This window comes from Chaetura pelagica, unplaced genomic scaffold (genome assembly GCF_000747805.2).
Source record: "Chaetura pelagica isolate M959 unplaced genomic scaffold, ChaPel_1.0 scaffold734, whole genome shotgun sequence".
Classification (NCBI taxonomy): Eukaryota; Metazoa; Chordata; class Aves; order Apodiformes; family Apodidae; genus Chaetura; species Chaetura pelagica.
The window spans coordinates 52,531-63,829 of NW_009952899.1; positions in this window are offsets into that span (position 1 = coordinate 52,531).

The following is an 11,299-nucleotide window of genomic DNA, read 5'->3' on the forward strand; positions in this document are numbered from 1 at the left end:
TCAAGCCTGTCCAGATCCCTCTGCAGAGCCTCCCTGCACTCAAGCAGATTGACACTTCCACCCAGCTTAGTGTCATCTGCAAACTTATGGAGGATGCACTCTATCCCTTCATCCAAGTCATCAATAAAGATGTTAAACAGGAGCAGCCCCAGCACTGAGCTCTGGGGAACATCACTCATGACCAGCTGCTGTATTTTATCCAGCGAAGCATGTGTACATCCAAGCCACGAGCAACCAGCTTCTCTAGGAGAATGCTGTGGGAAACCTTGTCAAAGGCCTTGCTAAAGTCAAGGTAGACAACATCCACAGCCCTTCCCTCATCCAATAAGTGTGTCACCCTGTCGTAGAAGGAGCTCAGGTTGTTGGAGTACAGATGTAAGTTTTCACATTGTCAGTAGCTCTCAGGCAAACAATGTAAAAAGCAGTTGACCACAAATTGGCTAGGAAAGAACAGTGCTCCAGTTTTGGTACAGATGTGAAAATGCTGCTAAGAGAACATTTATAAAGGCATCTGGCTTCAGACTCCCACACTTTTTTTTGGTGTAACTGGTCAAGTTTTTGTTTGTTCAACACGGCTCTTACCAGCACCTGACAAAGCAGATGACCAGAAGGTGGCTAAGAAATGGTTTTGTTCCAAAGTCAGTGGAGTTGTGATAGGGCTGCTTTGAGAGCATTTAAACCAGCATTAGGCTTCAGTCTCCCACGCTTCTTTTTGGAGTAACCAGTGAAAGAGGTCACCATCTCACATTGAGAGAAGAATGTGAAAAACATTTGAAAGTAAAGTGAAGTGGTTAGGAAAGCAGATTTCTACAAAGTCAGTAGGGATCTGAAAGCATTGCTAAGAGAACATTTAAACCAGCATCAAGCTTCTATCCCACACCTTTTTTGTTGGAGAAACCCATATAAGTTTTAACGTTGTCAACAGGAAACTAATAGAATGTGAAAAAGCAGGTGACCATAAACTGGCTAGGAAAGTGCATTACTCAAAGCAGCCCTATCACAACTCCACTGACTTTGGAACAAGATGAATTCTTAGCCACTTTATGGTCACCTGCTTTTTCACTTTCTGGTAAGAGCTCTGTTTGCAATGTGAAAACATACACCGGTTTCTCCAAGCAAAAAAGAGCAAAGGTAGAACGTCTTAAATTTTGTAGCTGAATTTTTGTGAGACTGGGAGTACAGGTGTATGAATGTTTGAACTTTTAGGTCTCGAGGCAAGCCCAAAGCCCCTGTGTCTGTGGGGCTTTGAAAGGGGTGGCAGGGGAAGGTGAGGGCCAGCAACAGGTTTCAGGTTTTTCAGACTGTATTTGGGACATTTTAAATTTTGGAGTGGAATTTTGGTGACATACGGTGTACCAGTGTACAGATATTTGACATTTTAGGTGTCAAGGCAAGTCCAGGGCCCCTGCATTGGTGGTGTTTTGAAGTGGTGTCATGGTTTGACTCAGGATCAGCAATTAAATCAGAGACAACAGTGCTCTCGATCCCCTCTCCACTCCCCCAAGTAGGGAAGGAGAGATAAAATTATGGAGAGAGAGACTTTTCTAGATTGAAAACTAGACTAGACAGCTTTAATTAAACACATAAAAGAAAATATGTACAATTATATACAAATGTGTTCAGGAATGTCCAAAAGCCTATTGCATCCCCCCCACCCCCTGCAATTCCCATAGCACTCTCCTTAGCTGTGAACAGTCCTGAAAAGTCCAAAACTGCTGCTGGAGAGTGCAGCAGAGCAGACAGGAGCTGAGAGTATAGTTATGAGGGTCAGGAATGCACGAGCCTAGGGGTCAATGGTGATGGATACATGGAGTCCCCCCTGGATGCCAGCCATGGATGGAAGGAGAAGCAGGAAGGAAGTTGTCTTCTGTGATCTCTGACCGTTCTCTGAGCTTACATAGATATATGGAATGGAATATCTCTGGCCAATTTTGCTGTCTGTCTAGTCCAACCTCTCTACGGGGGGGTCACAGATCTCCCCATAGTGTCTGAGCCGGCAGAGTGAAGGTGCGACCTTGAATCCCCAGCAGTTACAAAAACATTCCACCCTTAGTCAGAACACACTGTTGCTAGTTACAAGAAAGCTCACTGAAGGAAAAAAAAACATCAGTAAAAGGAAAATTGGCTTCATCCTGGCTCAAACCAGGACATTCCACCCCTTATTCCATACCATATATTACATATAGGCTCTATATTTTACCAGCTGTCAAATTAAGGATTGTCCCCCAGAGTCAGATTACCTTGAGGTAGACATTGTACTTCACCATCCTCCATCATCACACACCAGGTATGTCAAAGGTCCCTGAGCAAAAGCAACACCCCAAACAGGTTTACCTTTGCCTGAAGCAGGATAGACCCAAACACTTTTGCCCAACAGGTTTCTTTCACATACCACAGGGACTTTATCCCCATCTGCAGTATGTAAAAGGTCTGACTGAGCAGGCCCAGCCCGATTGATGGATCCCCTGGTATTAACTAACCAGGTGGACTTTGCCAAATGTCCCAGTTTTTGAAAGTCCCACCCCCCATTGCCTTCAGGGTAGCCTTCAACAAACCATTGCACCTTTCAACTTTCCCTGAGGCTCGTGCATAGTACGAGATATGGTAGATCCACTCAATACCATGCTCTTTAGCCCAGTCAGTGACAAGACTGTTTTTGAAATGAGTCCCATTGTCTGACTCAATTCTCTCTGGAGTACCATGTCTCCACAAGATTTGCTTCTCAAGACCCAGGATAGTATTCCGGGCTGTGGCATGAGGCACAGGATATGTTTTCAGCCATCCTGTACTTGTTTCCACCATTGGAAGCACATAGCGCTTGCCCTGGCGGCTCTGAGGCAGTGTGATGTAGTCAATTTGCCAGGCCTCCCCAAACCTGTACTTTGACCACCTCCCCTCATACCACAAAGGTTTCAACTCTTTTGCCTGCTTAATCGCAGCACGTCTCACGGTCATGGATCACCTGTGCAATAGTGTCCATAGTTAAGTCCACCCCTCAGTCATGAGCCCATCTGTATGTTGCATCTCTGCCCTGATGACCTGAAGTGTCATGAGCCCATTGAGCCAAAAAGAGTTCACCCTTATGTTCCCAGTCTAAGTCTACTTGGAACACTTGAGCAGCCTCATCTGCTCGTTGGTTGTGTCGATGTTCCTCAGTGGCTCGACTCAGAGGTACGTGTACATCCTAATTAGAGGGACTTATAATATTAAAGGGGCTTAGTGGTTAAGTGGTTCATAATATTAGGGAACATATTGATTAAGAGATTTTTAAGATCAAGGGGCCTATTCATTAAGGGTTAACATTTTAAGTCTAATATAGTGTTAGAGAATAGAATCTACTAATGTTAATGCTTAATAGAGACATTGTGCAGGAATAGAATGTACTGCGCCTGAAAGCCCACGAAACAGGATCCAGATGAGTCTGTGCCTGTCCATGCCTGCTTCATCAGTCAATATGCCAGAATGATGGACACAACCTGCCAGAGTAATGGATGACATGGCCTAAGGTGAAAAGTGCACAGCGAGAAAGACTGTGAGCCTTCCTCCAACAGACCCCTGCCCACAACCACCGAGAGGCACTGCGCATGTGGGAATGGGTGTTACTTTATGTTAATGATTTTGGGGAGACAATTTAAATATTATAATGAGATTTTAGAACTAGTTTGTTTAATCCTGCCTATTTCTTTTTTAGGTAATGCATATATATGTTCTTAAGTAAATAAATATGTACTGTCCTTGTCCGTTGGTGTGCGTTTGGAGGAGCGATCCCCAGTGCACCCAGTGCTGCAATAAAGAATACCTGCTTTATAGCTTCACAGGGCTATAGAGTCTATTTCCTCACGTCATCCACATGATGCACTTTTACAACCAGTTTCTCTATCCGAGCTGCAATGTCTTTCCACAGCTCAGCAACCCAAATAGGTTTACCCTTTTGCTGCCAGTTGTTCTGCTGCCACTGTTTTAGCCAACCCCACAAGGCATTTGCTGCCATCCACGAGTCAGTGTAGAGATAGAGTCTCGGCCACCCCTCTCGCTCAGCAATGTCCAAAGCCAGCTGGATGGCTTTTACCTCTGCAAACTGACTTGATTCTCCTTCTCTTTCAGCTGCTTGTGCAACTAGTTGTGTAGGACTCCACACAGCAGCTTTCCACTTCCAGTGGTTCCCTACGAGATGACAGGAGCCATCGGTGAAAAGAGCAAATTGTTTCTCAGTCTCTGGTAGATGATCATATGGTGGAGCTTCTTGAGCCCATCTCACCATGTCTTGTGGTGGCATTCCTAAGTGTGTGCCTTCTGGCCAGTTTGTAATTGCTTCCACAATACCTGGATGATTAGGCCTTCCTATTCGAGCTCGCTAATTAAAACCTCTTGATTAATTGCCTTCTTCCAGGCCTGGTTATTGTAGGCTGTCCTTGCTCAGTGCTAAGTGTGGTACTAATTGAGTGCCTCTCTGAATACACTTGTTATACATAACAATATACTTGTTAGTTATACAGCCTATATTCAAAACATATATATGTATTCATAAGGTTTCCAGGAAAGGGTTAGCGTATCCATTATTTTCCAAAAATTCGTTATCATAGGTTACCACCCACTCCTGCATGCATACTGTGGCTTCTTGGTGGGCTTCAGAGCCATCTGGTGGTCGTTTACTTCAAGTACAAGTATTTGCTTTAGTAGACATCTTTTCAGGATGGCCAGAGGCTTTTCCTTGCCGCATCTGTCGAGCCAGGGAAGTTACTAAAATCTTGTTAAAAGAGATAATTCCTAGGTTTGGAATTCCTGAGGGCCTATCTTCTGATAATGGACCCCACTTTGTTGTAGAAGTGGTCCAAAGAGTGTCCAAGTTCCTGCAATTCAAAAGACAATTGAACACCCCATGGAATCCACAGTCTAATGGGAAGATAGAGAGAATAAATCAGACCATTAAAAGACAAATTGCTAAATTATGCCAGGAAACTCACCATAAGTGGATTGATGTTTTACCCATGGCCTTACTGAGAATTAGAAACACTCCAAGGGAATTTGGGAATACTTATTTAGAGCTCAGTTGCTTCCAGGGACTATCAGTATTATTCTGTGTGATAAATGTATTAACCTTAGTAGTTTTACCCCCCTTGCATTACAAAAATTTAAAAAAAAAACAAAAAAAACCACAGAGGTCATGCTCATCTGAAAGAGTGGGTTTGTTGAACTTAACCTAATAACTAATAACTAATTTGGGAATATATGCTATGGACGCATCTCACATACCCTGGGAAAATAACATGCACATCAGCTTGGCCCAGGAGATAGCTAGAACAAACAACAAATCCAACTGCTGGCTTTTCATTCACTTCCCTGAACATTCATAGAAAGGGGCACCTATGATTGATGTCCCTATTCCTTCCAGTATCTCCTGGACCAACTTCTGGATAAACACAACGTACTAAAATGTTACTGGGAAAAATGTCCAAGAAGGAAAATATGAATGAAACTTAAATGATTTAAAGCTTTTTTATATATATATATATTTATATATATGTCTTAAAGGGGGGAGGAATTGTTGCCAGTTATTAACCAAAATAAGTAAAATTTGGGGGAAAAAATTACATAAAAGAGAACATAAGGGACACGCAGAATAAAAACAGGGCCTAGATAACAGTGAAACAGTAAGAATTAGACAAAACTAGATTTCAATTAGAAAAAATACACTCTCCCAAGTAGTCTACAGCCCAGCCTTGAGACAGGCCTGCAGGACACCTGCAAGACAGGTGAAAGGGATGAAAAGAAGCACTCCCCACAGCTTATCTTGGTTAAAACCTTGACTACTGGGGAAAAACAGACTGAGTAATTGAAATAACTGTATTAATATATTAATGAGCCATTAGCATTCTGAAATTCACACCCACAGGCTAGAGGGGCCCCTACTAACAACAAGCCCCTTACTCTTTGAGCATGCATAGTGAAATTCCTGGAAGTGAGGAATTAGTTGATCAATCGTGAGTGCCAGTGATAGAATAATGCTAGAGATAAAGTTCTTTCTCACATTTTGGGGTATAAAAGTAGCACTTGTGTTTTGGGAAACTGAGCTTGCTCTGTGGAATACCACCCTACTCCCTTTTCTGTGCAGAACTGGATACTAAAGCAAATATCTTGACTGTGTGTGGATTGGCTTCTTGCACACTGGGTAACAGACCCCGCTTTCAGGACAACACAGCAACTGGTCCTCCAACCAGGATGGTGCATCGAGCGCAAATGCTCAACATTAGAGGTGCCACGCCTCCAGCCAGGAGGAGCAGAGGGACAATCAAATGTATTGGACTGTGTGGATTTGGTGGCCTGGCACATTAGAACCACAGAAGTATACAGCCTTGGTGGACACTGATGCACAGTGCACACTAATGCCATCGAATCATAAAGGGACAGAATCTGTCACTAGTGCTGGAGTAACAGGAGGATCTCAACAACTGACTGTTGTGGAGGCCGATGTGAGCCTCCCTGGTAAGGAGCAGCAAGTGCACCCTGTAGTGACTGGCCCAGGTGCTCCGTGCATCCTTGGCATAGACTATCTCAGAGAAGGATACTTCTGTGACCCGAAAGGGTACCGGTGGGCCTTTGGTATAGCAGCTGTAGAGACTGAGGACAATGAACAGCTGCATACTTTGCCTGGCCTTTCAGATGACAGCACTCTCCTTAGCTGTGAGCAGTTCTGAAATGTCCCGAACCACTGCCAGAGATAGCAGCAGAGCAGACAGGAGCTGAGGGTAGAGTTATGAGGGTCAGGAATGCACAAGCCTAGGGATCAACAGTGATGGATAGACAGTCTTCCGCTGATGCCAGCCATGAACAGAAGAAAAGGGGCTTGACTTCCATGACCTCTGAATTTATACTGAGTGTGATGTATATATATATATGGATGGAATATTTTTGTCCCAGTTTTGGAAAGTTCCACCACCCATTGCCTTCAGGGTAGCCTTTAACAAACCATTGTACCTTTCAACTTTCCCTGAGGCTTGTGCATAGTACGAGATATGGTAGACCCATTCAATACCATGCTCTTTAGCCCAGTCAGTGACAAGACTGTTTCTGAAATGAGTCCCACTGTCTGACTCAATTCTCTCTGGAGTACCATGTCTCCACAAAATTTGCTTCTCAAGACCCAGGATAGTATTCCTGGCTGTGGCATGAGGCACAGGATATGTTTCCAACCATCCTGTACTTGTTTCCACCATTGTAAGCACATAGCGCTTACCCTGGCGGTTCTGAGGCAGTGTGATATAGTCAATTTGCCAGACCTCCCCAAACCTGTACTTTGACCACCTCCCCTCATACCACAAAGGTTTCAACTCTTTTGCCTGCGATACTAAAGCAAATATCTTGACTGTGTGTGGATTGGCTTCTTGCACACTGGGTAACAGACCCCGCTTTCAGGACAACACAGCAACTGGTCCTCCAACCAGGATGGTGCATCGAGCGCAAATGCTCAACATTAGAGGTGCCACGCCTCCAGCCAGGAGGAGCAGAGGGACAATCAAATGTATTGGACTGTGTGGATTTGGTGGCCTGGCACATTAGAACCACAGAAGTATACAGCCTTGGTGGACACTGATGCACAGTGCACACTAATGCCATCGAATCATAAAGGGACAGAATCTGTCACTAGTGCTGGAGTAACAGGAGGATCTCAACAACTGACTGTTGTGGAGGCCGATGTGAGCCTCCCTGGTAAGGAGCAGCAAGTGCACCCTGTAGTGACTGGCCCAGGTGCTCCGTGCATCCTTGGCATAGACTATCTCAGAGAAGGATACTTCTGTGACCCGAAAGGGTACCGGTGGGCCTTTGGTATAGCAGCTGTAGAGACTGAGGACAATGAACAGCTGCATACTTTGCCTGGCCTTTCAGATGACAGCACTCTCCTTAGCTGTGAGCAGTTCTGAAATGTCCCGAACCACTGCCAGAGATAGCAGCAGAGCAGACAGGAGCTGAGGGTAGAGTTATGAGGGTCAGGAATGCACAAGCCTAGGGATCAACAGTGATGGATAGACAGTCTTCCGCTGATGCCAGCCATGAACAGAAGAAAAGGGGCTTGACTTCCATGACCTCTGAATTTATACTGAGTGTGATGTATATATATATATGGATGGAATATTTTGGTTAGCTAATTTTGCTGTCTGTCTATAGCCTGCTTCTCCTTACAGGAGGGTTGTAGATACAACTCTTCTGCTCCTTTCATGTCCAAAGCAGTAGATTCAACAAGTAGAGGAAAGTGACCTTGGACTCTCAGCACTAACTTTAATCATTCCAGAATTATCAGTCCATTAGCTGGAAAACTTGCTGTTAATTTCAGCAAGTGAGCTGCTTAAAAGAGAGTTTACTGAAGAAAAAAAATAATAAGAGGAAAATTGGCTTCATCCTGGCTCAAACCAGGACAGCACCTTTTGAGTCATTCACCACCCGATGCTGGAGAGAATCTGCCAGAGTTCCTCGATCAACAGGTTGGTGCACACTGGAGCCCTGGGTGCTCCGGTCCACTGGCAGGAGGCAAGACAATACAGGCAAGGCTCTATGGCAATCCCATCTGGGTCACTAAAGTTGTTTTTCCAAAAATGGGGTCTGTCATTCAGTGTGCAAGAGGCAAATCCAAAGAGTCAAGATATATGTTTTAATATCCAGTTGTGCACAAAAAAGGCAGCGGGTTGGCATTCCGCAAATCAAGCTATTTCCCAAAACACGTGTTACTTTTATTCCCAAAAATGTGAGAAATAACTTTATTTCTAACGTTATTCTAGCAATCACACACATGATTGGTCAACTAATTCCTCCCTTCTATTTTGTTGGAAAATAACTCAGAAATTTAGAATTATGTGGTTATTTTGTGTAAGATGTACTCTGTATACATATACAAGTCAGAAGTGCAGTCAGAGAGGCACACAATTAGTACCACACTTAGCACTGAGCAAGGACATCCTAGAATAACCAGGCCTGGAAGAAGGCAATTAATCAAGAAGCTTAGAGAGTCTCTCATGTAAATCACCAACTTGGCAGAGGAGACTTGAGGTCTATACTGATCATTGGACCTAAAGAATGCAGGAGGTGATAAAGAGGAACCAAAATCAAGAAAATTGACAGCTAAACCAATCTTGGGCAGTTGAAGCCATAGAACTTGTGATATTGTGTCCTTTAGGTGAACTTAGCTCATTATAATATCATTATAATACTGAAAATCACACCCACAGGTCAAAAAGATCCCTGCCCAGGTGAAAACCCTTCCCTGAGCATGCGTGATAGCAGAAAAAGTGATGTAACTATATGTAAATTGCTAACCAATCACTATAAGGAGGATGGACTTGGAAACTTACTAGTCTATAGTTTTGTGTATAAATATGTAATGAAAAATGTTGTTTGGTGTGCTTGATTTGTGGGAAGGCACCAAGCACCCAGCTTTGCACAAATCTGCAATAAATAATGTCTCCTTCCTAAATGTAGTCTCTGTCTGCATTTTGGGAGCTATCATAAAATTGTAACAATTTCAAGTGTCAGTGCTCAAAAATTTCATTTCCAAGGAAATGCTCCACCATCCAATATCTCTTTAAGGTGAAATGACACTCGAGGTCTATATTTGAATTTTAGGTTTAAACTGAAGCGAGAGCCTAATAATATATTAGCTAAGGTCTTTAAAAAAGCAGCATTCATGAGCTATGCAACAATTGCATAGTGAAACGTATGTGTAAGCATATCATCATTCTTTAAGCAGGACTTATCTCAGAACGGAATGCAAGGCTACTATGAGATAAAGAGGAACAGGATGCCTTAAGACTGCAGCAAGGAAGTAAAAGGCTAGGGTTCATTAAAAGGACACTGCGATGAAGAGTGGATGAAGTAAACGACCACCAGATGTCTCTGAAGCCCACCAAGAGACCACAGTATGCATGCGGGGGTAGGTGGTAACCTATGTTATCAGAAAATAATGGATATGCTAACCCTTTCCTGGAAACCGTATGAATACATATATATGTTTTGAATATAGGCTGTATAACTAACCCTTTATGGCACTGACGTGGTTCCTTGTCTCTTTCCTGCCTGGCTCGCCATTAATGTTGTGGTTTTGGGCCCAATACAACAACAAAGGAGCAGCCACATGGCCGCTCACTCAACTCCCCTACATACACACACACTCTGGGATGAGGAGGACAAAGCTCCCGGGTCGAGACAAAGGACAAGGAGGGTTCTTTACCGGTTAAGGTCCCAGGCAAAACAGACTCAAGTTGAGGAAAAAATAATAATTTAATTTCACACTAATCAAACACACACAGGACACAGACAGCACAAAGAGCAGTGCTTCCATATGTTACCCCACCCCTCCCTTCTTCCCGGGCCCAAAACACTGTTCCCCGTTTCTCTCTCTCCTTCCCCCCCAGCGGCACAGGGGGACATGTGAAACAAAAATTTCAGAGCTTCCAAACCCCCTTGCTTTCTAACACTCCTCACCGCAGTGGGAGGCTGGTGCAGCTGGGTAAGGATTCCGAGGTCAAGACCCAATAACAACAAACAAGCTGTTATTGAGCAGGCATTCTTTATTGCAGCACTGGGGATTCTCCACCATGAGTGCTCCAACGAGTTAGTGAAACACCCCAACTAATATACACCAAAAACATGCATATTCAGTTCCGTGTCAATGAGTTCCCAGAATTCTTTTACATATTTTATTTCCTGGAATTGGCTATCTTTGTAATTATGCGTGCTCGAGGGTCTCCTGTGGGGGTCTTTGTTGATTCTAGTCCTTTGTCTTCATCCTGTCTTCCTGGTCCTGTCCCGTCTCCCTCTGGTAGATTGCTCAGGTGGGTCAGAATCAACATGTGGGTTGTCTGTAGGCCACAGGTTCTTAAAAGACTTGATGTTATCACAACCTACAGGATGCAAAGATGCAACCTTGAAAACGCAGCAGTTAGAAAAATATTCTTCTCTTATTAGTCTTAGAACACACTGGTGCTAGTTAAAAGAAAGGGTACTGAAGGAAAAAAAAAAAAAATCAGTAAAAGGAAAAGTAGCTTCATCCTGGCTCAAACCAGGACAGAATGTTCCACCACGTTCCTCCACGAGTGCAGGGGGACGGCCTGCCATCTCGCCATTGTGAGAAACGTTTGTCGCGTCAATTAACAGGCCCACACAGATCCTTCAACGAAGCACAGTTTATTTACATTCTTGCAAGAATGGGTGACCTAAACAAGTAGGCACACCCATAGTAAGGTGAATAACAGTTTATATTCCCTATTCCCGACGCAAAGTTCCCTCCCCTGTTTCCCCACTGGCTGGGTAC